Source organism: Anabrus simplex, chromosome 1 (assembly GCF_040414725.1).
Source record: "Anabrus simplex isolate iqAnaSimp1 chromosome 1, ASM4041472v1, whole genome shotgun sequence".
Classification (NCBI taxonomy): Eukaryota; Metazoa; Arthropoda; class Insecta; order Orthoptera; family Tettigoniidae; genus Anabrus; species Anabrus simplex.
Window position 1 is genome coordinate 76397249 of NC_090265.1, and position 26763 is coordinate 76424011.

Sequence of the window (26763 nt, forward strand, 5' to 3'; positions counted from 1 at the left end):
TTGCAATTATTAAGGTTAAAACGAGCATTCGACGAGGATGGGATTCGAACCCACGCGTGCAGAGCACATTGGATTAGCAGTCCAACGCCTTAACCACTCGGCCACCTCGTCTCGCTTGGTGTTAGGCTCAAGCACATATGAAGAGAACGAAGAGGAAATGCTAGTTCAGATTAGAGCCGAAGTACGAAGTAAGCTCAATTCGTCTCAAAACGCTTAGAGCGCACTGAGGGACGTAACGAATGCGATACGGGCCCACTTGCCCCTCGAAATAATGTAAAACATACGAATAACTAAAATAAATAGGATTACACCAGGCAGATAATATGCAGTCCGCCCCTGTGGTGTAGTGGTTAGTGTGATTAGCTGCCACCCCCGGCCTAGGCATCGAGTGCTCTAATACCGTCAGGGTCGGAAAAGAACAAGAGTTACCCCAAGGGAGGCCGGATATGATAGATGAAAGTAAGGAGCCTGGCACAAGTAAGTGCAAGCAACGTTAGGACTCAATAAGGACCCATGCTCCCGAACTGAGAGCTCCTGAGGCCCATTTTAGTCACCTCTTAAGACAGGGAGGGGATTGGGTGGGTACCGTTATTATTCTACCACCCCCACCCGCAGAAGATCTCCTGGGCGAGGTATAGGTCCTTATCTTCAGTTTTATTCTCTCCCTACTCAAAGTCTCAGGCTCCACGACACTGCTCTTGAGGCGGTAGAGGTGGGGTCGCTCGCTCAATTCGAAGGAAAAACCAACCCTGGAGCGTAAACGGATTAAGAAAAAACAAAACTAACCATACTCGTATGAAGTAGACATTGTTCTGAATTAGTTATACGTAATACTTTTAAACATTTGTTTCACCCACTTTGGTTGGCAATACTGCGGAAATGAAGTGAAACGACACTCTGCTCTCTACGCTGTCCACAATACCTAGCAAAGGCAGTGCTCTGGAAGACTCCTGCGTGCACTAAAGGCCAGATTTTCCTCACGCAGTCCGGCTCCATGGCTAAATGGTTAGCGTTCTGGCCTTTAGTAACAGAGGACCCAGGTTAGATTCCCGGCAGGGTCGGAAATATTAACCATCACTGGTTAATTTCGCTAGCACGGGGACTGGGTACATGTTTCGTTTTCATCATCATTTCACCTTTATCACGGCGCGCAGGTCGTCTATGGGAGTCAAATCAAAAGATCTGCACCTGGCGAACCGTACATACCCTCGGACTCTCCCGGCACTAAAAGCCATTTTTTCTACTCTTGCAATTCTTAAGGTTAAAACGAGCATCCGACGAGGATGGGATTCGAACCCACGCGTGCAGAGCACATTGGATTAGCAGGCCAACGCCTTAACCACTCGGCCACCTCGTCTCGCGGGTGGTTAGCCTCAAGCACATATGAAGAGAACGAAGAGAAAATGCTAGTTCAGATTAGAGCCGAAGTACGAAGTAAGCTCAATTCGTCTCAACACGCTTGGAGCGCACTGAGGGACGTAACAAATGCGATACGGGCCCACTTGCCCCACAAAATAATGTAAAACATACGAATAACTAAAATAAATTGGATTACAGCAGGTAGATAATATGCAGTCCGCCCCTGTGGTGTAGTGGTTAGTGTGATTAGCTGCCACCCCCGGCCTAGGCATCGAGTGCTCTAATACCGTCAGAGTCGGAAAAGAACAAGAGTTACCACAAGGGGGGTCGGATATGATAGATGAAAGTAAGGAGCCTGGCACAAGTAAGTGCAAGCAACGTTAGGACTCAATAATAACCCATGCTCCCGAACTGAGAGCTCCTGAGGTCCATTTTAGTCACCTCTTAAGACAGGTAGGGGATTGCGTGGGTACCGGTATTATTCTACCACCCCCACCCGCAGAAGATCTCCTGGGCGAGGTATAGGTCCTTATCTTCAGTTGTATTCTCTCCCTGCTCAAAGTCTCAGGCTCCACGACACTGCTCTTGAGGCGGTAGAGGTGGGGTCGCTCGCTCAGTTCGAAGGTAAAACCAACCTTGGAGCGTAAACGGATTATGAAAAAACAAAAGTAACCATACTCGTATGATGTAGACATTGTTCTGAATTAGTTATATGTAATACTTTTAAACATTTGTTTCACCCACTTTGGTTGCCAGTACTGCGGAAATGAAGTGAAACGACACTCTGCTCTCTACGCTGTCCACAATACCTAGCAAAGGCAGTGCTCTGGAAGACTCCTGCGTGCACTAACGGCCAGATTTTCCTCATGTAGTCCGGCTCCATGGCTAAATGGTTAGCGTTCTGGCCTTTAGTAACAGAGGACCCAGATTAGATACCCGGCAGTGTCGGAAATATTAACCATCACTGGTTAATTTCGCTAGCACGGGGACTGGGTACATGTTTCGTTTTCATCATCACCTCATCTTTATCACGGCGCGCAGGTCTTCTACGGGAGTCAAATCAAAAGACCTGCACCTGGCGAACCGTACATATCCTCGGAATCTCCCGGCACTAAATGCCATTTTTTTTCCTCTTGCAATTCTTAAGGTTAAAACGAGCATCCGACGAGGGTGGGATTCGAATCCACGCGTGCAGAGCACATTGGATTAGCAGTCCAACGCCTTAACCACTCGGCCACCTCGGCTCGCGTGCTTTTAGGCTCAAGCACACTGTAAGAGAACAAAAAGAAGATGCTAGTTCAGAGGAGAGCGGAAGTATGAAGTAAGCTCAATTCGTCTCAACACGCTTAGAGCGCACTGAAGGACGTAACAAATGCGATACGGGCCCATTTGCCCCACAAAATAATGTAAAACATACGAATAACTAAAATAAATTGGATTACAGCAGGTAGATAATATGCAGTCCGCCCCTGTGATGTAGTGGTTAGTGTGATTAGCTGCCACCCCCGGCCTAGGCATCGAGTGCTCTAATGCCGTCAGGGTCGGAAAAGAACAAGAGTTAACCCAAGGGAGGTCGGATATGATAGATGAAAGTAAGGAGCCTGGCACATGTAAGTGGAAGCAACGTTAGGACACAATAAGGTCCCATGCTCACGAACTGAGAGCTCCTGAGGCCCATTTTAGTCACCTCCTACGACTGGTAGTGGATTGCGTGGGTACTGGTATTATTCTACCACCCCCACCCACAGAAGATCGCGCGGTTGAGGTATAGGTCCTTATCTTCAGTTGTACTCTCTCCCTACTCAAAGTCTCAGGCTCCACGACACTGCCCTTGAGGCGGTAGAGTTTGGGTCCCTCGCTCAGTTCGAAGGAAAAACCAACCCTGGAGCGTAAACGGATTAAGAAAAAAGAAAAGTAACCATACTCCTATGAAGTAGACATTGTTCTGAATTAGTTATATGTAATACACTTACCCATTTGTTTCACCCACTTTGGTTGGCAATACTGCGGAAATGAAGTGAACCGACACTCTGCTCTCTACGCTGTCCACAATACCTAGGAAAGGTAGCGCTCTGGAAGACTCATGCGTTCAGTAAAGGCCAGATTTTCCTCATGCAGTCCGGCTCCATGGCTAAATGGTTAGCGTTCTGGCCTTTAGTAACCGAGGACCCGGGTTAGATTCCCGGCAGGGTCGGAAATACTAACCATCACTGGTTAATTTCGCTGGCACGGGGACTGGGTACATGTTTCGTTTTCATCATCATTTCATCTTTATCACGGCGCGCAGGTCGTCTATGGGACTCAAATCAAAAGACCTGCACCTGGCGAACCGTACATATCCTCGGACTCTCCCGGCACTAAAAGCCATTTTTTTTCCTCTTGCAATTATTAAGGTTAAAACGAGCATCCGACGAGGATGGGATTCGAACCCACGCGTGCAGAGCACATTGGATTAGCAGTCCAACGTCTTAACCACTCGCCCACCTCGTCTCGCTTGGTGTTAGGCTCAAGCACACTGTAAGAGAACGAAAAGAAGATGCTAGTTCAGAGGAGAGCGGAAGTACGAAGTAAACTCAATTCGTCTCAACACGCTTAGATCGCACTGAGGGACGTAACGAATGCGATACGGGCTCACTTGCCCCTCAAAATAATGTAAAACATACGAATAACTAAAATAAACTGGAGTACAGCAGGTAGATAATATGCAGTCCGCCCCCGTGGTGTAGTGGTTAGTGTGATTAGCTGCACACACCGGCCTAGGCATCGAGAGCTCTAATACCGTCAGGGTCGGAAAAGAACAAGAGTTAACCCAAGGGAGGTCGGATATGATAGATGAAAGTAAGGAGGCTGGCACAAGTAAGTGCAAGCAACGTTAGGACTCAATAAGGACCCATGCTCCCGAACTGAGAGCTCCTGACGCCCATTTTAATCACCTCCTACGACTGGTAGGGAATTGCGTGGGTACCGGTATTATTCTACCAACCCCACCCACAGAAGATCGCGCGGTTGAGGTATAGGTCCTTATCTTCAGTTGTACTCTCTCCCTACTCGAAGTCTCAGGCTCCACGACACTGCTCTTGAGGCGGTAGAGGTGGGGTACCTCGCTCATTTCGAAGGAAAAACCAACCCTGGAGCGTAAACTGATTAAGAAAAAAGGAAAGTAACCATACTCGTATGAAGTAGACATTGTTCTGAATTAGTTACATGTTATACTTTCACCCATTTGTTTCACCCACTTTGGTTGGCAGTACTGCGGAAATGAAGTGAACCGACACTCTGCTCTCTACGCTGTCCACAATACCTAGGAAAGGTAGCGCTCTGGAAGACTCTTGCGTGCAGTAAAGGCCAGATTTTCCTCATGCAGTCCGGCTCCATAGCTAAATGTTTAGCGTTCTGGCCTTTAGTCACAGAGGACCCAGGTTAGATCCCCGGCAGGGTCGGAAATATTAACCATCACTGGTTAATTTTGCTGGCACGGGGACTGGGTACATGTTTCGTTTTCATCATCATTTCATCTTTATCACGGCGCGCAGGTCGTCTACGGGAGTCAAATCGAAAGACCTCCACCTGGTGAACCGTACATATCCTCGCACTCTCCCGGCACTAAAAGCCATTTTTTTTTCCTCTTGCAATTCTTAAGGTTAAAACGAGCATCCGACGAGGATGGGATTCGAACCCACGCGTGCAGAGCACATTGGATGAGCAGTCCAACGCCTTAGCCACTCGGCCACCTCGTCTCGCGTGCTTTTAGGCTCAAGCACACTGTAAGAGAACAAAAAGAAGATGCTAGTTCAGAGGAGAGCGGAAGTATGAAGTAAGCTCAATTCGTCTCAACACGCTTAGAGCGCACTGAAGGACGTAACAAATGCGATACGGGCCCATTTGCCCCACAAAATAATGTAAAACATACGAATAACTAAAATAAATTGGATTACAGCAGGTAGATAATATGCAGTCCGCCCCTGTGATGTAGTGGTTAGTGTGATTAGCTGCCACCCCCGGCCTAGGCATCGAGTGCTCTAATGCCGTCAGGGTCGGAAAAGAACAAGAGTTAACCCAAGGGAGGTCGGATATGATAGATGAAAGTAAGGAGCCTGGCACAAGTAAGTGGAAGCAACGTTAGGACACAATAAGGTCCCATGCTCACGAACTGAGAGCTCCTGAGGCCCATTTTAGTCACCTCCTACGACTGGTAGTGGATTGCGTGGGTACTGGTATTATTCTACCACCCCCACCCACAGAAGATCGCGCGGTTGAGGTATAGGTCCTTATCTTCAGTTGTACTCTCTCCCTACTCAAAGTCTCAGGCTCCACGACACTGCTCTTTAGGCGGTAGAGTTTGGGTCCCTCGCTCAGTTCGAAGGAAAAACCAACCCTGGAGCGTAAACGGATTAAGAAAAAAGAAAAGTAACCATACTCCTATGAAGTAGACATTGTTCTGAATTAGTTATATGTAATACACTTACCCATTTGTTTCACCCACTTTGGTTGGCAGTACTGCGGAAATGAAGTGAACCGACACTCTGCTCTCTACGCTGTCCACAATACCTAGGAAAGGTAGCGCTCTGGAAGACTCATGCGTTCAGTAAAGGCCAGATTTTCCTCATGCAGTCCGGCTCCATGGCTAAATGGTTAGCGTTCTGGCCTTTAGTAACCGAGGACCCGGGTTAGATTCCCGGCAGGGTCGGAAATACTAACCATCACTGGTTAATTTCGCTGGCACGGGGACTGGGTACATGTTTCGTTTTCATCATCATTTCATCTTTATCACGGCGCGCAGGTCGTCTATGGGAGTCAAATCAAAAGACCTGCACCTGGCGAACCGTACATATCCTCGGACTCTCCCGGCACTAAAAACCATTTTTTCTCCTCTTGCAATTCTTAAGGTTAAAAGAAGTATCCGACGAGGATGGGATTCGAACCCACGCGTGCAGAGCACATTGGATTAGCAGTCCAACGCCTTAACCACTCGCCCACCTCGTCTCGCTTGGTGTTAGGCTCAAGCACACTGTAAGAGAACGAAAAGAAGATGCTAGTTCAGAGGAGAGCGGAAGTACGAAGTAAACTCAATTCGTCTCAACACGCTTAGATCGCACTGAGGGACGTAACGAATGCGATACGGGCTCACTTGCCCCTCAAAATAATGTAAAACATACGAATAACTAAAATAAACTGGAGTACAGCAGGTAGATAATATGCAGTCCGCCCCCGTGGTGTAGTGGTTAGTGTGATTAGCTGCACACACCGGCCTAGGCATCGAGAGCTCTAATACCGTCAGGGTCGGAAAAGAACAAGAGTTAACCCAAGGGAGGTCGGATATGATAGATGAAAGTAAGGAGCCTGGCACAAGTAAGTGCAAGCAACGTTAGGACTCAATAAGGACCCATGCTCCCGAACTGAGAGCTCCTGAGGCCCATTTTAGTCACCTCTTAAGACAGGTAGGGGATTGCGTGGGTACCGGTATTATTCTACCACCCCCACCCGCGGAAGATCTCGTGAGCGAGGTATAGCTCCTTATCATCAGTTGTAATCTCTCCCTACTCAAAGTCTCAGGCTCCACGACACTGCTCTTGAGGCGGTAGAGGTGGGTTCGCTCGCTCAGTTCGAAGAAAAACCAACCCTGGAGCGTAAACTGATTAAGAAGAAAGAAAAGTAACCATACTCGTATGAAGTAGACATTGTTCTGAATTAGTTACATGTAATACTTTTAAACATTTGTTTCACCCACTTTGGCAGTACTGCGGAAATGAAGTGAACCGACACTCTGCTCTCTACGCTGTCCACAATACCTAGGAAAGACTCTCTGGAAGACTCTTGCGTGCAGTAAAGGCCAGATTTTCCTCATGCAGTCCGGCTCCATGGCTAAATGGTTAGCGTTCTGGCATTTAGTCACAGAGGACCCGGGTTAGATTCCCAGCAGGGTCGGAAATATTAACCATCACTGGTTAATTCCGCTGGCACGGGGACTGGGTACATGTTTCGTTTTCATCATCATTTCATCTTTATCACGGCGCGCAGGTCGTCTATGGGAGTCAAATCAAAAGACCTGCACCTGGCGAACCGTACATATCCTCGGACTCTCCCGGCACTAAAAACCATTTTTTCTCCTCTTGCAATTCTTAAGGTTAAAAGAAGTATCCGACGAGGATGGGATTCGAACCCACGCGTGCAGAATACATTGGATTAGCAGTCCAACGCCTTAACCACTCGGCCACCTCGTCCCGCGAGTGGTTAGCCTCAAGCACATATGAAGAGAACGAAGAGAAAATGCTAGTTCAGATTAGAGCCGAAGTACGAAGTAAGCTCAATTCGTCTCAACACGCTTAGAGCGCACTGAGGGATGTAACGAATGCGATACGGGCCCACTTGCCCCTCAAAATAATGTAAAACATACGAATAACTGAAATAAATTGGATTACAGCAGGTAGATAATATGCAGTCCGCCCCTGTGATGTAGTGGTTAGTGTGATTAGCTGCCACCCCCGGCCTAGGCATCGAGTGCTCTAATACCGTCAGGCTCGGAATGAACAAGAGTTAACCCAAGGGTGGTCGGATATGATAGATGAAAGTAAGGAGCCTGGCACAAGTAAGTGGAAGCAACGTTAGGACTCAACAAGGACCCATGCTCCCGAACTGAGAGCTCCTGAGGCCCATTTTAGTCACCTCTTAAGACAGGTAGGGGATTGCGTGGGTACCGGTATTATTCTACCACCCCCACCCGCGGAAGATCTCGTGGGCGAGGTATAGCTCCTTATCATCAGTTGTATTCTCTCCCTACTCAAAGTCTCAGGCTCCACGACACTGCTCTTGAGGCGGTAGAGGTGGGTTCGCTCGCTCAGTTCGAAGAAAAACCAACCCTGGAGCGTAAACGGATTAAGAAGAAAGAAAAGTAACCATACTCCTATGAAGTAGACATTGTTCTGAATTAGTTATATGTAATACTCTTACCCATTTGTTTCACCCACTTTAGTTGGCAGTACTGCGGAAATGAAGTGAACCGACACTCTGCTCTCTACGCTGTCCACAATACCTAGGAAAGACTCTCTGGAAGACTCTTGCGTGCAGTAAAGGCCAGATTTTCCTCATGCAGTCCGGCTCCATGGCTAAATGGTTAGCGTTCTGGCCTTTAGTAACAGAGGACCCGGGTTAGATTCCCGGCAGGGTCGGAAATATTAACCATAACTGGTTAATTTCGCAGGAACGGGGTACATGTTTCGTTTTCATCATCACTTCATCTTTATCACGGCGTGCAGGTCGTCTATGGGAGTCAAATCAAAAGACCTGCACCTGGCGAACCGTACATATCCTCGGACTCTCCCGGCACTAAAAACCATTTTTTCTCCTCTTGCAATTCTTAAGGTTAAAAGACATATCCGACGAGGATGGGAAACGAAGCCACGCGTGCAAAGCACATTGGATTAGCAGTCCAACGCCTTAACCACTCGGCCACCTCGTCTCGCTTGGTGTTAGGCTCAAGCACACTGTAAGAGAACGAAAAGAAGATGCTAGTTCAGAGGAGAGCGGAAGTACGAAGTAAGCTCAATTCGTCTCAACACGCTTAGAGCGCACTGAGGGACGTAACGAATGCGATACGGGCCCACTTGCCCCTCAAAATAATGTAAAACATACGAATAACTAAAATAAATTGGATTACAGCAGGTAGATAATATGCAGTCCGCACCTGTGGTGTAGTGGTTAGTGTGATTAGCTGCCACCCCCGGCCTAGGCATCGAGTGCTCTAATACCGTCAGGGTCGGAAAAGAACAAGAGTTACGTCTACGGGAGTCAAATCAAAAGACCTGCACCTGGCGAACCGTACATATCCTCGGACACTCCCGGCACTAAACGCCATTTCATTTTTCCTCCTGTAACTCTTAAGGTTAAACGAGTATCCGTCGAGGATAGGATTCGAACTCACGCGTGCAGTGCACATGGATTAGCAGTCCAACGCCTTCACCACTCGGCCACCTCGTCTCGCTTGGTGTTAGGCTCAAGCACACTGTAAGAGAACGAAAAGAAGATGCTAGTTCAGAGGAGAGCGGAAGTACGAAGTAAGCTCAATTCGTCTCAACACGCTTAGAGCGCACTGAGGGACGTAACAAATGCGATACGGGCCCACTTGCCCCTCAAAATAATGTAAAACATACGAATAACTAAAATAAATTGGATTACAGCAGGTAGATAATATGCAGTCCGCCCCTGTGATGTAGTGGTTAGTGTGATTAGCTGCACACACCGGCCTAAGCATCGAGAGCTCTAATACCGTCAGGGTCGGAAAAGAATAAGAGTTAACCCAAGCAGGGGCGTATTCTCCTTGAATGGAAGACATTCATTGCATGCGTTATGATAACACAAAGAACTGTCTGGTGTACGATTTTAGGTTGTTTCAAGTCGAATATTAACGACTTCATCTCTCAGAAGTTCAAAAGGTCCGCGCAATTGTACTGGTTCCGTTGCTTGAATACGTGTGGTGCTGGTGTAGTCTCGCCGTCTACACCACTCTAGGAAGTAAGAGACCGCGAATTGACGAGTTCAGGAAGAAAGGCATTCAATCTTAAAATTGCATTCGGTGGCAGACGTAGTTCTGAAACCCTCCGAACGATGTCCCTACAATTGAAACTTGGTCAGAATTTGTCACCCTATATCCGTGCTACCTTCTGCCATCTGTTAGCAACTTGAAGAAAGTCGGCATCTTTACAGCGGACGGGACCCACAGATTACCCCCCAGCGAGAACCCAACGTGACGAAACTGACCAATGCCACTGGGGTGACTTACCTCCAGTGCTTGAGTTGTGGCTAACTAGTGAGTTAATTCATTGTGTTTTCGGTGTTTTATTATATCTTGCGCAGATGTGGTATTAACGATGGATGAGTCTAAAACGGATATAATTGTAAATCAGTTTGAAAAGCCGGGAGACCTCAACCTTCCCTCGTAAATTTCTTCCTCTTCTTCTTCTTAATCTGCTTACCCTTCAGGGTTGGCTTTTCCCTCGGACTCAGTGAGGGATCCCTCCTCTACCTCCTCAAGGGCAGTGTACTGGAGCTTCAGACTCTGGGTCGGGGGATACAACTGGGGAGGATGACCAGTACCACGCCTCACCTGCTATGCTGAACAGGGGCCTTGCGGGGGATGGGAAGATTGGAAGGGATAGACAAGGAAGAGGGAAGGAAGCGGCCGTGGCCTGAAGTTAGGTACCATCCCGACATTTGCCTGGAGGAGAAGTGGGAAACCACGGAAAACCACTTCGAGGATGTCTGAGGTGGGAATCGAACCCACCTCTACTCAGTTGACCTCCCGAGGCTGAGTGGTCTCCGTTCCAGCCCTCGTACCACTTTTCAAATTTCGTGGCAGAGCCGGGAATCGAACCCGGGCCTCCGGGGGTGGCAGCTAATTACACTAACCACTACACCACAGAGGCGGACCCTCGTAAATTTAAAAACAGAAAACAAGAATTGTGTACGCACGTTCAATCCAGAAACTTACAGTAAAACTGTTTGGCTCGAGTTCACCTACATGTAATTAGGGTGAGTAGAATTGAAATTTACTTAATACATTGTGTTAACTGCATGGTTACTAGTTGCATGCCTCAGTGGAGATTCCAGGATACGCCACTGAACCCAAGGGAGGTCGGATATGACAGATGAATGTAAGGAGCCTGGCACAAGTAAGTGGAAGCAACGTTAGGACTCAATAAGGACACATGCTCCCGAACTGAGAGCTCCTGACGCCCATTTTAGTCACCTCCTACGACTGGTAGGGGATTGCGTGGGTACCGGTATTATTCTACCACCCCCACCCACACAAGATCGCGCGGGCGAGGTATAGGTCCTTATCTTAAGTTGTACTCTCTCCCTACTCAAAGTCTCAGGCTCCACGACACTGCTCTTGAGCCGGTAGAGGTGGGGTACCTCGCTAAGTTCGAAGGAAAAACCAACCCTGGAGCGTAAACTGATTAAGAAAAAAGAAAAGTAACCATACTCGTATGAAGTAGACATTGTTCTGAATTAGTTACATGTAATACTTTTACCCAATTGTTTCACCCACTTTGGTTGGCAGTACTGCGGAAATGAAGTGAACCGACACTCTGCTCTCTACGCTGTCCAAAATACCTAGGAAAGGTAGCGCTCTGGAAGACTCTTGCTTGCAGTAAAGGCCAGATTATCCTCATGCAGCCCGGCTCCATGGCTAAATGGTTAGCGTTCTGGCCCTTAGTCACAGAGGACCCAGGTTAGATTCCCGGCAGGGTGGGAAATATTAACCATCACTGGTTAATTTTGCTGGCACGGTGACAGGGTACATGTTTCGTTTTCATCATCATTTCATCTTTATCACGGCGCGCAGGTCGTCTACGGGAGTCAAATCAAAAGACCTCCACCTGGTGAACCGTACATATCCTCGGACTCTCCCGGCACTAAAAGCCATTTTTTATCCTCTTGCAATTCTTAAGGTTAAAACGAGCATCCGACGAGGATGGGATTCGAACCCACGCGTGCAGAGCACATTGGATTAGCAGTCCAACGCCTTAACCACTCGGCCACCTCATCTCGCTGGTGTTCAGCCTCAAGCACATATGAAGAGAACGAAGAGAAAATGCTACTTCAGATTAGAGCCGAAGTACGAAGTAAGCTCAATTCGTCTCAACACGCTTAGGGCGCACTGAGGGACGTAACGAATGCGATACGGGCCCACTTGCCCCTCAAAATAATGTAAAACATACGAATAACTAAAATAAATAGGATTACAGCAGGGAGATAATATGCAGTCCGCCCCTGTGGTGTAGTGGTTAGTGTGATTAGCTGCCACCCCCGGCATAGGCATCGAGTGCTCTAATACCGTCAGGGTCGGAAAAGAACAAGTGTTACCCCAAGGGAGGCCGGATATGATAGATGAAAGTAAGGAGCCTGGCACAAGTAAGTGCAAGCAACGTTAGGACTCAATAAGGCCCCATGCTCCCGAACTGAGAGCTCCTGAGGCCCATTTTAGTCACCTCTTAAGACAGGGCGGGGATTGGGTGGGTACCGGTATTATTCTACCACCCCCACCCGCAGAATATCTCCTGGGCGAGGTATAGGTCCTTATCTTCAGTTGTATTCTCTCCCTACTCAAAGTCTCAGGCTCCACGACACTGCTCTTGAGGTGGTAGAGGTGGGGTCGCTCGCTCAGTTCGAAGGTAAAACCAACCTTGGAGCGTAAACGGATTAAGAAAAAACAAAAGTAACCATACTCGTATGAAGTAGACATTGTTCTGAATTAGTTATATGTAATACTTTTAAACATTTGTTTCACCCACTTTGGTTGGCAGTACTGCGGAAATGAAGTGAAATGACACTCTGCTCTCTACGCTGTCCACAATACCTAGCAAAGGCAGTGCTCTGGAAGACTCCGCGTGCACTAAAGGCCAGATTTTCCTCATGCAGTCCGGCTCCATGGCTAAATGTTTAGCGTTCTGGCCTTTAGTAACAGAGGACCCAGGTTAGATTCCCGGCAGGGTCGGAAATATTAACCATCACTGGTTAATTTCGCTAGCACGGGGACTGGGTACATGTTTCGTTTTCATCATCACTTCATCTTTATCACGGCGCGCAGGTCGTCTACGGGAGTCAAATCAAAAGACCTGCACCTGGCGAACCGTACATATCCTCGGACTCTCCCGGCACTATAAGCCATTCTTTTTCCTCTTGCAATTCTTAAGGTTAAAACGAGCATCCGACGAGGGTGGGATTCGAACCCACGCGTGCAGAGCACATTGGATTAGCAGTCCAACGCCTTAACCACTCGGCCACCTCGTCTCGCTTGCTGTTGGGCTCAAGCACACTGTAAGAGAACAAAAAGAAGATGCTAGTTCAGAGGAGTGCGGAAGTACGTAGTAAGCTCAATTCGTCTCAACACGCTTAGAGCGCACTGAGGGACGTAACGAATGCGATACGGGCCCACTTGCCCCTCAAAATAATGTAAAACATACGAATAACTAAAATAAATTGGATTACAGCAGGTAGATAATATGCAGTCCGCCCCTGTGGTGTAGTGGTTAGTGTGATTAGCTGCCACCCCCGGCCTAGGCATCGAGTGCTCTAATACCGTCAGGGTCGGAAAAGAACAAGAGTTAACCCAAGGGAGGTCGGATATGATAGATGAAAGTAAGGAGCCTGGCACAAGTAAGTGCAAGCAACGTCAGGACACAATAAGAACCCATGCTCACGAACTGGGAGCTCCTGAGGACCATTTTAGTCACCTCCTACTACTGGTAGGGGATTGCGTGGGTACCGGTATTATTCTACCACCCCCACCCACAGAAGATGGCGCGGGCGAGGTATAGGTCCTTATCTTCAGTTGTACTCTCTCCCTACTCAAAGTCTCAGGCTCCACGACACTGCTCTTGAGTCGGTAGAGGTGGGGTACCTCGCTAAGTTCGAAGGAAAAACCAACCCTGGAGCGTAAACTGATTAAGAAAAAAGAAAAGTAACCATACTCCTATGAAGTAGACATTGTTCTGAATTAGTTACATGTAATACTTTTACCCATTTGTTTCACCCACTTTGGTTGGCAGTACTGCGGAAATGAAGTGAACCGACACTCTGCTCTCTACGCTGTCCACAATACCTAGGAAAGGTAGCGCTCTGGAAGACTCTTGCGTGCAGTAAAGGCCAGATTTTCCTCATGTAGTCCGGCTCCATGGCTAAATGGTTAGAGTTCTGGCCTTTAGTCACAGAGGACCCAAGTTAGATTCCCGGCAGGGTCGGAAATATTAACCATCACTGGTTAATTTAGCTGGCACGGGGACTGGGTACATGTTTCGTTTTCATCATTATTTCATCTTTATCACGGCGCGCAGGTCGTCTACGGGAGTCAAATCAAAAAACCTCCACCTGGTGAACCGTACATATCCTCGCACTCTCCCGGAACTAAAAGCCATTTTTTTTCCTCTTGCAATTCTTAAGGTTAAAACGAGCATCCGACGAGGACGGGATTCGAACCCACGCGTGCAGAGCACATTGGATTAGCAGTCCAACGCCTTAACCACTCGGCCACCTTGTCTCGCGGGTGGTTAGCATCAAGCACATATGAAGAGAACGAAGAGAAAATGCTAGTTCAGATTAGAGCCGAAGTACGAAGTAAGCTCAATTCGTCTCAACACGCTTAGGGCGCACTGAGGGACGTAACAAATGCGATACGGGCCCATTTGCCCCTCAAAATAATGTAAAACATACGAATAAATAAAATAAATTGGATTACAGCAGGTAGATAATATGCAGTCCGCCCCTGTGGTGTAGTGGTTAGTGTGATTAGCTGCCACCCCCGGCCTAGGCATCGGGTGCTCTAATACCGTCAGGGTCGGAAAAGAACAAGAGTTAACCCAAGGGAGGTCGGATATGATAGATGAAAGTAAGGAGCCTGGCACAAGTAACTGGAAGCAACGTTAGGACACAATAAGGACCCATGCTCACGAACTGAGAGCTCCTGAGGCCCATTTTAGTCACCTCCTACGACTGGTAGGGGATTGCGTGGGTACCGGTATTATTCTACCACCCCCACCCACAGAAGATCGCGCGGTTGACGTATAGGTCCTTATCTTCAGTTGTACTCTCTCCCTACTCAAAGTCTCAGGCTCCACGACACGGCTCTTGAGGCGGTAGAGGTGGGGTATCTCGCTCATTTCGAAGGAAAAACCAACCCTGGAGGGTAAACTGATTAAGAAAAAAGGAAAGTAACCATACTCGTATGAAGTAGACATTGTTCTGAATTAGTTATATTTTATACTTTCACCCATTTGTTTCACCCACTTTGGTTGGCAGTACTGCGGAAATGAAGTGAACCGACACTCTGCCCTCTACGCTGTCCAAAATACCTAGGAATGGTAGCGCTCTGGAAGACTCTTGCGTGCAGTAAAGGCCAGATTTTCCTCATGCAGTCCGGCTCCTTGGCTAAATGGTTAGCGTTCTGGCCTTCAGTCACAGAGGACCCAGGTTAGATACCCGGCAGGGTCGGAAATATTGACCATCACTGGTTAATTTCGCTGGCAAGGGGACTGGGAACATGTTTCGTTTTCATCATCATTTCATCTTTATCACGGCGCGCAGGTCGTCTACGGGAGTCAAATCAAAAGACCTCCACCTGGTGAACCGTACATAACCTCGGACTCTCCCGGCACTAAAAGCCATTTTTTTTCCTCTTGCAATTCTTAAGGTTAAAACGAGCATCCGACGAGGATGGGATTCGAACCCACGCGTGCAGAGCACATTGGATTAGCAGTCCAATTCCTTAACCACTCGGCCACCTCGTCTCGCTCGTGTTGAGCCTCAAGCACATATGAAGAGAACGAAGAGAAAATGCTACTTCAGATTAGAGCTGAAGTACGAAGTAAGCTCAATTCGTCTCAACACGCTTAGGGCGCACTGAGGGACGTAACGAATGCGATACGGGCCCACTTGCCCCTCAAAATAATGTAAAACATACGAATAACTAAAATAAATTGGATTACAGCAGGGAGATAATATGCAGTCCGCCCCTGTGGTGTAGTGGTGAGTGTAATTACCTGCCACCCCCGGCCTAGGCATCGAGTGCTCTAATACCGTCAGGGTCGGAAAAGAACAAGAGTTACCCCAAGGGAGGTCGGATATGATAGATGAAAGTAAGGAGCCTGCCACAAGTAAGTGCAAGCAACGTTAGGACTCAATACGGACCCATGCTCCCGAACTGAGAGCTCCTGAGGCCCATTTTAGTCACCTCTTAAGACAGGGTGGGGATTGGGTGGGTACCGGTATTATTCTACCACCCCCACCCGCAGAAGATCTCCTGGGCGAAGTATAGGTCCTTATCTTCAGTTGTATTCTCTCCCTACTCAAAGTCTCAGGCTCCACGACACTGCTCTTGAGGTGGTAGAGGTGGGGTCGCTCACTCAGTTCGAAGGAAAAACCAACCCTGGAGCGTAAACGGATTAAGAAAAAACAAAAGTAACCATACTCGTATGAAGTAGACATTGTTCTGAATTAGTTATACGTAATACTTTTAAACATTCGTTTCACCCACTTCGGTTGGCAGTACTGCGGAAATGAAGTGAAACGACTCTCTGCTCTCTACGCTGTCCACAATACCTAGCAAAGGCAGTGCTCTGGAAGACTCCTGCGTGCACTAAAGGCCAGATTTTCCTCATGCAGTCCGGCTCCATGGCTAAATGGTTAGCGTTCTGGCCTTTAGTAACAGAGGACCCAGGTTAGATTCCCGGCAGGGTCGGAAATATTAACCATCACCGGTTAATTTCGCTAGCACGGGGACTGGGTACATGTTTCGTTTTCATCATCATTTCATCTTTATCACGGCGCGCAGGTCGTCTACGGGAGTCAAATCAAAAGTCCTGCACCTGGCGAACCGTACATACCCTCGGACTCTCCCGGCACTAAAAGCCATTTTTTCTCCTCTTGCAATTCTTAAGGTTAAATGAAGTATCCGACGAGGATGGGATTCGAACCCACGCGTGCAGAGCCCATTGGATTAGCAGTCCAACGCCTTAACCACTCGGCCACCTCGTCTCGCTTGGTGTCAGGGTCAAGCACAATGTAAGAGAACGAAAAGAAGATGCTAGTTCAGAGGAGAGCCGAAGTAAGAAGTAACCTCAATTCGTCTCAACACGCTTACGGCGCACTGAGGGACGTAACAAATGTGATACGGGCCCACTTGCCACACAAAATAATGTAAAACATACGAATATCATCATCATCATCATCATCTGTTTACCCTCCAGGTTCGGTTTTTCCCTCGGACTTAGCGAGGGATCCCACCTCTACCGCCTCAAGGGCAGTGTCCTGGAGCTTCAGACTATTGGTCGGGGGATACAACTGGGGAGTATGACCAGTACCTCGCCCAGGCGGCCTCACCTGCTATGCTGAACAGGGGCCTTGTGGAGGGATGGGAAGATTGGAAGGGATAGGTAAGGAAGAGGGAAGGAAGCGGCCGTGGCCTTAAGTGAGGTACCATCCCGGCATTCGCCTGGAGGAGAAGTGGGAAACCACGGAAAACCACTTCGAGGATGGCTGAGGTGGGAATCGAACCCACCTCTACTCAGTTGACCTCCCGAGGCTGAGTGGACCCCGTACCAGCCCTCGCACCACTTTTCAAATTTCGTGGCAGAGCCGGGAATCGAACCCGGGCCTCCGGGGGTGGCAGCTAATCACGCTAACCACTACACCACAGAGAAGGCAAAACATACGAATAACTAAAATAAATTGGATTACAGCAGGTAGATAATATGCAGTCCGCCCCCGTGGTGTAGTGGTTAGTGTGATTAGCTGCCACCCCCGGCCTAGGCATCGAGTGCTCTAATACCGTCAGGGTCGGAAAAGAACAAGAGTTAACCCAAGGTTGGTCGAATATGATAGATGAAAGTAAGGAGCCTGGCACAAGTAAGTGCAAGCAACGTTAGGACACAATAAGGACCCATGCTCACGAACTGGGAGCTCCTGAGGCCCATTTTAGTCACCTCCTACGACTGGTAGGAGATTGCGTGGGTACCGGTATTATTCTACCACCCCCACCCACAGAAGATGGCGCGGGCGAGGTATAGGTCCTTATCTTCAGTTGTACTCTCTCCCTACTCAAAGTCTCAGGCTCCACGACACTGCTCTTGAGGCGGTAGAGGTGGGGTACCTCGCTAAGTTCGAAGGAAAAACCAACCCTGGAGCGTAAACTGATTAGGAAAAAAGAAAAGTAACCATACTCCTATGAAGTAGACATTGTTCTGAATTAGTTACATGTAATACTTTTACCCATTTGTTTCACCTACTTTGGTTGGCAGTACTGCGGAAATGAAGTGAACCGACACTCTGCTCTCTACGCTGTCCACAATACCTAGGAAAGGTAGCGCTCTGGAAGACTCTTGTGTGCAGTAAAGGCCAGATTATCCTCATGCAGCCCGGCTCCATGGCTAAATGGTTAGCGTTCTGGGCTTTAGTCACAGAGGACCCAGGTTAGATTCCCGGCAGTGTCGGAAATATTAACCATCACTGGTTAATTTTGCTGGCACGGGGACAGGGTACATGTTTCGTTTTCATCATCATTTCATCTTTATCACGGCGCGCAGGTCGTCTACGGGAGTCAAATCAAAAGACCTCCACCTGGTGAACCGTACATATCCTCGGACTCTCCCGGCACTAAAAGCCATTTTTTTTCCTCCTGCAATTCTTAAGGTTAGAACGAGCATCCGACGAGGACGGGATTCGAACCCACGCGTGCAGAGCACATTGGATTAGCAGTCCAACGCCTTAACCACTCGGCCACCTCGTCTCGCAGGTGTTCAGCCTCAAGCACATATGAAGAGAACGAAGAGAAAATGCTACTTCAGATTAGAGCCGAAGTACGAAGTAAGCTCAATTCGTCTCAACACGCTTAGGGCGCACTGAGGGACGTAACGAATGCGATACGGGCCCACTTGCCCCTCAAAATAATGTAAAACATACGAATAACTAAAATAAATAGGATTACAGCAGGGAGATAATATGCAGTCCGCCCCTGTGGTGTAGTGGTTAGTGTGATTAGCTGCCACCCCCGGCCTAGGCATCGAGTGCTCTAATACCGTCAGGGTCGGAAAAGAACAAGAGTTACCCCAAGGGAGGCCGGATATGATAGATGAAAGTAAGGAGCCTGGCACAAGTAAGTGCAAGCAACGTTAGGACTCAATAAGGACCCATGCTCCCGAACTGAGAGCTCCTGAGGCCCATTTTAGTCACCTCTTAAGACAGGGAGGCGATTGGGTGGGTACCGGTATTATTCTACCACCCCCACCCGCAGAAGATCTCCTGGGCGAGGTATAGGTCCTTATCTTCAGTTGTATTCTCTCCCTACTCAAAGTCTCAGGCTCCACGACACTGCTCTTGAGGCGGTAGAGGTGGGGTCGCTCGCTCAGTTCGAAGGTAAAACCAACCTTGGAGCGTAAACGGATTAAGAAAAAACAAAAGTAACCATACTCGTATGAAGTAGACATTGTTCTGAATTTGTTATATGTAATACTTTTAAACATTTGTTTCACCCACTTTGGTTGGCAGTACTGCGGAAATGAAGTGAAATGACACTCTGCTCTCTACGCTGTCCACAATACCTAGCAAAGGCAGTGCTCTGGAAGACTCCTGCGTGCACTAAAGGCCAGATTTTCCTCATGCAGTCCGGCTCCACGGCTAAATGGTTAGCGTTCTGGCCTTTAGTAACAGAGGACCCAAGTTCGATTCCCGGCAGGGTCGGAAATATTAACCATCACTGGTTAATTTCGCTAGCACGGGGACTGGGTACATGTTTCGTTTTCATCATCACTTCATCTTTATCACGGCGCGCAGGTCGTCTACGGGAGTCAAATCAAAAGACCTCCACCTGGCGAACCGTACATATCCTCGGACTCTCCCGGCACTAAAAGCCATTCTTTTTCCTCTTGCAATTCTTAAGGTTAAAACGAGCATCCGACGAGGGTGGGATTCGAACCCACGCGTGCAGAGCACATTGGATTAGCAGTCCAACGCCTTAACCACTCGGCCACCTGGTCTCGCGCTTGGTTAGCATCAAGCACATGTGAAGAGAACGAAGAGAAAATGCTAGTTCATTTTAGAGCCGAAGTACGAAATAAGCTCAATTCGTCTCAACACGCTTAGGGCGCACTGAGGGACGTAACAAATGCGATACGGGCCCACTTGCCTCTCAAAATAATGTAAAACATACGAATAAATAAAATAAATTGGATTACAGCAGGTAGATAATATGCAGTCCGCCCCTGTGGTGTAGTGGTTAGTGTGATTAGCTGCCACCCCCGGCCTAGGCATCGAGTGCTCTAATACCGTCAGGGTCGGAAAAGAACAAGAGTTAACCCAAGGGAGGTCGGATATGATAGATGAAAGTAAGGAGCCTGGCACAAGTAAGTGGAAGCAACGTTAGGACACAATAAGGACCCATGCTCACGAACTGAGAGCTCCTGAGGCCCATTTTAGTCACCTCCTACGACTGGTAGGGGATTGCGTGGGTACCGGTATTATTCTACCACCCCCACCCACAGAAGATCGCGCGGTTGACGTATAGGTCCTTATCTTCAGTTGTACTCTCTCCCTACTCAAAGTCTCAGCCTCCACGACACTGCTCTTGAGACGGTAGAGGTGGAGTATCTCGCTCATTTCGAAGGAAAAACCAACCCTGGACGGTAAATTGATTAAGAAAAAAGGAAAGTAACCATACTCGTATGAAGTAGACATTGTTCTGAATTAGTTACATGTTATACTTTCACCCATTTGTTTCACCCACATTGGTTGGCAGTACTGCGGAAATGAAGTGAACCGACACTCTGCTCTCTACGCTGTCCACAATACCTAGGAATGGTAGCGCTCTGGAAGACTCTTGCGTGCAGTAAAGGCCAGATTTTCCTCATGCAGTCCGGCTCCATGGCTAAATGGTTAGCGTTCTGGCCTTTAGTAACAGAGGACCCGGGTTAGACTCCCAGCAGGTTCGGGAATATTAACCATCACTGGTACATTTCGCTGGCACGGGGACTGGGTAAATGTTTCGTTTTCATCATCATTTCATCTTTATCACGGCGCGCAGGTCGTCTATGGGAGTCAAATCAAAAGACCTGCACCTGGCGAACCGTACATATCCTCGCACTCTCCCGGCATTAAAGCCATTTTTTCTCCTCTTGCAATTCTTAAGGTTAAAAGAAGTATCCGACGAGGATGGGATTCGAACCCACGCGTGCAGAGCACATTGGATTAGCAGTCCAACACCTTAACCACTCGGCCACCTCGTCCCGCGGGTGCTTAGCCTCAAGCACATATGAAGAGAACGAAGAGAAAATGCTAGTTCAGAGGAGAGCCGAAGTACGAAGTATGCTCAATTCGTCTCAACACGCTTAGAGCGCACTGAGGGACGTAACGAATGCGATACGGGCCCACTTGCCCCTCAAAATAATGTAAAACATACGAATAACTAAAACAAATTGGATTACAGCAGGTAGATAATATGTAGCCCGCCCCTGTGATGTAGCGGTTAGTGTGATTAGCCGCCACCCCCGGCCTAGGCATCGAGTGCTCTAATACCGTCAGAGTCGGAAAAGAACAAGTGTTAACCCAAGGGAGGTTGGATATGACAGATGAATGTAAGGAGCCTGGCACAAGTAAGTGGAAGCAACGTTAGGACTCAATAAGGACACATGCTCCCGAACTGAGAGCTCCTGGCGCCCATTTTAGTCACCTCCTACGACAGGTAGGCGATTGCGTGGGTACCGGTATTATTCTACCAACCCCACCCACAGATGATCTCGTGGGCGAGGAATAGGTCTTTATCTTCAGTTGTACTCTCTCCCTACTCAAAGTCTCAGGCTCCACGACACTGCTCTTGAGGCGGTAGAGGTGGGGTACCTCGCTAAGTTCGAAGGAAAAACCAACCCTGGAGCGTAAACTGATTAAGAAAATAGAAAAGTAACCATACTCGTATGAAGTAGACATTGTTCTGAATTAGTTACATGTAATACTTTTACCCATTTGTTTCACCCACTTTGGTTGGCAGTACTGCGGAAATGAAGTGAACCGACACTCTGCTCTCTACGCTGTCCACAATACCTAGGAATGGTAGCGCTCTGGAAGACTCTTGCGTGCAGTAAAGGCCAGATTTTCCTCATGTAGTCCGGCTCCATGGCTAAATGGTTAGCGTTCTGGCCTTTAGTCACAGAGGACCCAAGTTAGATTCCCGGCAGGGTCGGAAATATTAACCATCACTGGTTAATTTCGCTGGCACGGGGACTGGGTACATGTTTCGTTTTCATCATTATTTTATCTTTATCACGGCGCGCAGGTCGTCTACGGGAGTCAAATCAAAAGACCTCCACCTGGTGAACCGTACATATCCTCGCACACTCCCGGCACTAAAAGTCATTTTTTTCATCTTGCAATTCTTAAGGTTAAAACGAGCATCCGACGAGGACGGGATTCGAACCCACGCGTGCAGAGAACATTGGATTAGCAGTCCAACGCCTTAACCACTCGGCCACCTGGTCTCGCGGTTGGTTAGCATCAAGCACATGTGAAGAGAACGAAGAGAAAATGCTAGTTCATTTTAGAGCCGAAGTACGAAGTAAGCTCAATTCGTCTCAACACGCTTAGGGCGCACTGAGGGACGTAACAAATGCGATACGGGCCCAGTTGCCCCTCAAAATAATGTAAAACATACGAATAAATAAAATAAATTGGATTACAGCAGGTAGATAATATGCAGTCCGCCCCTGTGGTGTAGTGGTTAGTGTGATTAGCTGCCACCCCCGGCCTAGGCATCGAGTGCTCTAATACCGTCAGGGTCGGAAAAGAACAAGAGTTAACCCAAGGGAGGTCGGATATGATAGATGAAAGTAAGGAGCCTGGCACAAGTAAGTGGAAGCAACGTTAGGACACAATAAGGACCCATGCTCACGAACTGCGATCTCCTGAGGCCCATTTTAGTCACCTCCTACGACTGGTAGGGGATTGAGTGGGTACCGGTATTATTCTACCAACCCCACCCACAGATGATCTCGTGGGCGAGGAATAGGTCTTTATCTTCAGTTGTACTCTCTCCCTACTCAAAGTCTCAGGCTCCACGACACTGCTCTTGAGGCGGTAGAGGTGGGGCACCACGCTCAGTAAGAAGGAAAAACCAACCCTGGAGCGTAAACGGATTAAGAAAAAAGAAAAGTAACCATACTCCTATGAAGTAGACATTTTCTGAATTAGTTATATGTAATACTTTTACCCATTTGTTTCACCCACTTTGGTTGGCAGTACTGCGGAAATGAACTGAACCGACACTCTGCTCTCTACGCTGTCCACAATACCTAGGAAAGGTAGCGCTCTGGAAGATTCTTGCGTGCAGTAAAGGCCAGATTTTCCTCATGCAGTCCGGCTCCATGGCTAAATGGTTAGCGTTCTGGCCTTTAGTAACAGAGGACCCGGGTTAGATTCCCGGCAGGGTCGGAAATATTAACCATCACTGGTTAATTTCGCTGGCACGGGGACTGGGTACATGTTTCGTTTTCATCATCATTTCATCTTTATCACGGCGCGCATGTCGTCTATGGGAGTCAAATCAAAAAACTGCACCTGGCGAACCATACATATCCTCGGACTCTCCCGGCACTAAAAGCCACTTTTTCTCCTCTTGCAATTCTTAAGGTTAAAAGAAGTATCCGACGAGGATGGGATTCGAACCCACGCGTGCAGAGCACATTGGATTAGCAGTCCAACGCCTTAACCACTCGCCCACCTCGTCCCGCGGGTGGTTAGCCTCAAGCACATATGAAGAGAACGAAGAGAAAATGCTAGTTCAGATTAGAGCCGAAGTACGAAGTAAGCTCAATTCGTCTCAACACGCTTAGAGCGCACTGATGGACGTAACGAATGCGATACGGGCCCACTTCATCATCATCATCATCTGTTTACCCTCCAGGTACGGTTTTTCCGTCGGACTCAGCGAGGGATCCCACCTTTACCGCCTCAAGGGCAGTGTCCTGGAGCTTCAGACTCTTTGTCGGGGGATACAACTGAGGAGAATGACCAGTACCTCGCCCAGGCGGCCTCACCTGCTATGCTGAACAGGGGCCTTGTGGAGGGATGGGAAGATCGGATGGTATAGGCAAGGAAGAGGGAAGGAAGCGGCCGTGGCCTTAAGTTAGGTACCATCCCGGCATTCGCCTGGAGGAGAAGTGGGAAACCACGGAAAACCACTTCCAGGATGGCTGAGGTGGGAATCGAACCCACCTCTACTCAGTTGACCTCCCGAGGCTGAGTGCACCCCGTTCCAGCCCTCGTACCACTTTTCAAATTTCGTGTTAGAGCCGGGAATCGAACCCGGGCCTCCGGGGATGGCAACTAATCACGCTAACCACTACACCACAGATGCGCCCTTACGGGTCCACTTGCCCCTCAAAATAATGTAAAACATACGAATAACTAAAATAAATTGGATTACAGCAGGTAGATAATATGCAGTCCGCCCCTGTGATGTAGCGGTTAGTGTGATTAGCCGCCACCCCCGGCCTAGGCATCGAGTGCTCTAATACCGTCAGGCTCGGAAAAGAACAAGTGTTAACCCAAGGGAGGTCGGATATGACAGATGAATGTAAGGAGCCTGGCACAAGTAAGTGGAAGCAATGTTAGGACTCAATAAGGACACATGCTCCCGAACTGAGAGCTTCTGACGCCCATTTTAGTCACCTCCTACGACTGGTAGGGGATTGCGTGGGTACCGGTATTATTCTACCACCCCCACCCACAGAAGATCGCGCGGTTGACGTATAGGTGCTTATCTTCAGTTGTACTCTCTCCCTACTCAAAGTCTCAGGCTCCACGACACTGCTCTTGAGGCGGTAGAGGTGGGGTACCTCGCTAAGTTCGAAGGAAAAACCAACCCTGGAGCGTAAACTGATTAAGAAAAAAGAAAAGTAACCATACTCGTATGAAGTAGACATTTTTCTGAATTAGTTACATGTAATACTTTTACCCATTTGTTTCACCCACTTTGGTTGGCAGTACTGCGGAAATGAAGTGAACCGACACTCTGCTCTCTACGCTGTCCACAATACCTAGGAAAGGTAGCGCTCTGGAAGACTCTTGCGTGTAGTAAAGGCCAGATTTTCCTCATGCAGTCCGGCTCCAAGGCTAAATGGTTAGCGTTCTGGCCTTTAGTCACAGAGGACCCAGGTTAGATTCCCGGCAGGGTCGGAAATATTAACCATCACTGGTTAATTTCGCTGGCACGGGGACTGGGAACATGTTTCGTTTTCATCATCATTTCATCTTTATCACGGCGCGCAGGTCGTCTACGGGAGTCAAATCAAAAGACCTCCACCTGGTGAACCGTACATATCCTCGGACTCTCCCGGCACTAGAAGCCATTTTTTTTCCTCTTGCAATTCTTAAGGTTAAAACGAGCATCCGACGAGGATGGGATTCGAACCCACGCGTGCAGAGCACATTGGATTAGCAGTCCAACGCCTTAACCACTCGGCCACCTCGTCTCGCTCGTGTTGAGCCTCAAGCACATATGAAGAGAACGAAGAGAAAATGCTACTTCAGATTAGAGCCGAAGTACGAAGTAAGCTCAATTCGTCTCAACACGCTTAGGGCGCACTGAGGGACGTAACGAATGCGATACGGGCCCACTCACCCCTCAAAATAATGTAAAACATACGAATAACTAAAATAAATTATTTACAGCAGGGAGATAATATGCAGTCCGCCCCTGTGGTGTAGTGGTTAGTGTGATTACCTGCCACCCCCGGCCTAGGCATCGAGTGCTCTAATACCGTCAGAGTCGGAAAAGAACAAGAGTTACCCCAAGGGAGGTCGGATAGGATAGATGAAAGTAAGGAGCCTGCCACAAGTAAGTGCAAGCAACGTTAGGACTCAATAAGGACCCATGCTCCCGAACTGAGAGCTCCTGAGGCCCATTTTAGTCACCTCTTAAGACAGGGTGGGGATTGGGTGGGTACCGGTATTATTCTACCACCCCCACCCGCAGAAGATCTCCTGGGCGAAGTATAGGTCCTTATCTTCAGTTGTATTCTCTCCCTACTCAAAGTCTCAGGCTCCACGACACTGCTCTTGAGGTGGTAGAGGTGGGGTCGCTCACTCAGTTCGAAGGAAAAACCAACCCTGGAGCGTAAACGGATTAAGAAAAAACAAAAGTAACCATACTCGTATGAAGTAGACATTGTTCTGAATTAGTTATACGTAATACTTTTAAACATCTGTTTCACCCACTTTGGTTGGCAGTACTGCGGAAATGAAGTGAAATGACACTCTGCTCTCTACGCTGTCCACAATACCTAGCAAAGGCAGTGCTCTGGAAGACTCCTGCGTGCACTAAAGGCCAGATTTTCCTCATGCAGTCCGGCTCCACGGCTAAATGGTTAGCGTTCTGGCCTTTAGTAACAGAGGACCCAAGTTCGATTCCCGGCAGGGTCGGAAATATTAACCATCACTGGTTAATTTCGCTAGCACGGGGACTGGGTACATGTTTCGTTTTCATCATCACTTCATCTTTATCACGGCGCGCAGGTCGTCTACGGGAGTCAAATCAAAAGACCTGCACCTGGCGAACCGTACATATCCTCGGACTCTCCCGGCACTAAAAGCCATTCTTTTCCCTCTTGCAATTCTTAAGGTTAAAACGAACATCCGACGAGGGTGGGATTCGAACCCACGCGTGCAGAGCACATTGGATTAGCAGTCCAACGCCTTAACCACTCGGCCACCTCGTCTGGCTTGCTGTTGGGTTCAAGCACACTGTAAGAGAACAAAAAGAAGATGCTAGTTCAGAGGAGAGCGGAAGTACGAAGTAAGCTCAATTCGTCTCAACACGCTTAGAGCGCACTGAGGGACGTAACGAATGCGATACGGGCCCACTTGCCCCTC

The 26763-nt window shown here is 48.3% G+C and overlaps 20 non-coding genes across 20 annotated transcripts; all 20 read right to left on the reverse strand.

Moving 5' to 3' along the window:
- Positions 1-29: 29 nt before the first annotated feature.
- Positions 30-111, reverse strand: TRNAS-GCU (transfer RNA serine (anticodon GCU)). The gene has a single exon. It is a non-coding gene; the product is annotated as a tRNA-Ser (tRNA).
- Positions 112-1275: 1164 nt separating this feature from the next.
- TRNAS-GCU (transfer RNA serine (anticodon GCU)) lies at positions 1276-1357 on the reverse strand. The gene has a single exon. It is a non-coding gene; the product is annotated as a tRNA-Ser (tRNA).
- A 1164-nt stretch (positions 1358-2521) lies between these two features.
- Positions 2522-2603, reverse strand: TRNAS-GCU (transfer RNA serine (anticodon GCU)). The gene has a single exon. It is a non-coding gene; the product is annotated as a tRNA-Ser (tRNA).
- Positions 2604-3767: 1164 nt separating this feature from the next.
- On the reverse strand, positions 3768-3849 carry TRNAS-GCU (transfer RNA serine (anticodon GCU)). Its single transcript has one exon. It is a non-coding gene; the product is annotated as a tRNA-Ser (tRNA).
- A 1165-nt stretch (positions 3850-5014) lies between these two features.
- On the reverse strand, positions 5015-5096 carry TRNAS-GCU (transfer RNA serine (anticodon GCU)). Its single transcript has one exon. It is a non-coding gene; the product is annotated as a tRNA-Ser (tRNA).
- Positions 5097-6260: 1164 nt separating this feature from the next.
- Positions 6261-6342, reverse strand: TRNAS-GCU (transfer RNA serine (anticodon GCU)). The gene has a single exon. It is a non-coding gene; the product is annotated as a tRNA-Ser (tRNA).
- A 1156-nt stretch (positions 6343-7498) lies between these two features.
- TRNAS-GCU (transfer RNA serine (anticodon GCU)) lies at positions 7499-7580 on the reverse strand. The gene has a single exon. It is a non-coding gene; the product is annotated as a tRNA-Ser (tRNA).
- A 1153-nt stretch (positions 7581-8733) lies between these two features.
- TRNAS-GCU (transfer RNA serine (anticodon GCU)) lies at positions 8734-8815 on the reverse strand. Its single transcript has one exon. It is a non-coding gene; the product is annotated as a tRNA-Ser (tRNA).
- Positions 8816-11822: 3007 nt separating this feature from the next.
- TRNAS-GCU (transfer RNA serine (anticodon GCU)) lies at positions 11823-11904 on the reverse strand. Its single transcript has one exon. It is a non-coding gene; the product is annotated as a tRNA-Ser (tRNA).
- Positions 11905-13067: 1163 nt separating this feature from the next.
- On the reverse strand, positions 13068-13149 carry TRNAS-GCU (transfer RNA serine (anticodon GCU)). Its single transcript has one exon. It is a non-coding gene; the product is annotated as a tRNA-Ser (tRNA).
- Positions 13150-14313: 1164 nt separating this feature from the next.
- Positions 14314-14395, reverse strand: TRNAS-GCU (transfer RNA serine (anticodon GCU)). The gene has a single exon. It is a non-coding gene; the product is annotated as a tRNA-Ser (tRNA).
- Positions 14396-15559: 1164 nt separating this feature from the next.
- On the reverse strand, positions 15560-15641 carry TRNAS-GCU (transfer RNA serine (anticodon GCU)). The gene has a single exon. It is a non-coding gene; the product is annotated as a tRNA-Ser (tRNA).
- A 1164-nt stretch (positions 15642-16805) lies between these two features.
- On the reverse strand, positions 16806-16887 carry TRNAS-GCU (transfer RNA serine (anticodon GCU)). Its single transcript has one exon. It is a non-coding gene; the product is annotated as a tRNA-Ser (tRNA).
- A 1668-nt stretch (positions 16888-18555) lies between these two features.
- TRNAS-GCU (transfer RNA serine (anticodon GCU)) lies at positions 18556-18637 on the reverse strand. The gene has a single exon. It is a non-coding gene; the product is annotated as a tRNA-Ser (tRNA).
- A 1164-nt stretch (positions 18638-19801) lies between these two features.
- On the reverse strand, positions 19802-19883 carry TRNAS-GCU (transfer RNA serine (anticodon GCU)). The gene has a single exon. It is a non-coding gene; the product is annotated as a tRNA-Ser (tRNA).
- A 1163-nt stretch (positions 19884-21046) lies between these two features.
- On the reverse strand, positions 21047-21128 carry TRNAS-GCU (transfer RNA serine (anticodon GCU)). The gene has a single exon. It is a non-coding gene; the product is annotated as a tRNA-Ser (tRNA).
- Positions 21129-22291: 1163 nt separating this feature from the next.
- On the reverse strand, positions 22292-22373 carry TRNAS-GCU (transfer RNA serine (anticodon GCU)). Its single transcript has one exon. It is a non-coding gene; the product is annotated as a tRNA-Ser (tRNA).
- Positions 22374-23535: 1162 nt separating this feature from the next.
- Positions 23536-23617, reverse strand: TRNAS-GCU (transfer RNA serine (anticodon GCU)). Its single transcript has one exon. It is a non-coding gene; the product is annotated as a tRNA-Ser (tRNA).
- Positions 23618-25282: 1665 nt separating this feature from the next.
- Positions 25283-25364, reverse strand: TRNAS-GCU (transfer RNA serine (anticodon GCU)). The gene has a single exon. It is a non-coding gene; the product is annotated as a tRNA-Ser (tRNA).
- Positions 25365-26527: 1163 nt separating this feature from the next.
- On the reverse strand, positions 26528-26609 carry TRNAS-GCU (transfer RNA serine (anticodon GCU)). The gene has a single exon. It is a non-coding gene; the product is annotated as a tRNA-Ser (tRNA).
- Between the last annotated feature and the right edge of the window lie 154 nt (positions 26610-26763).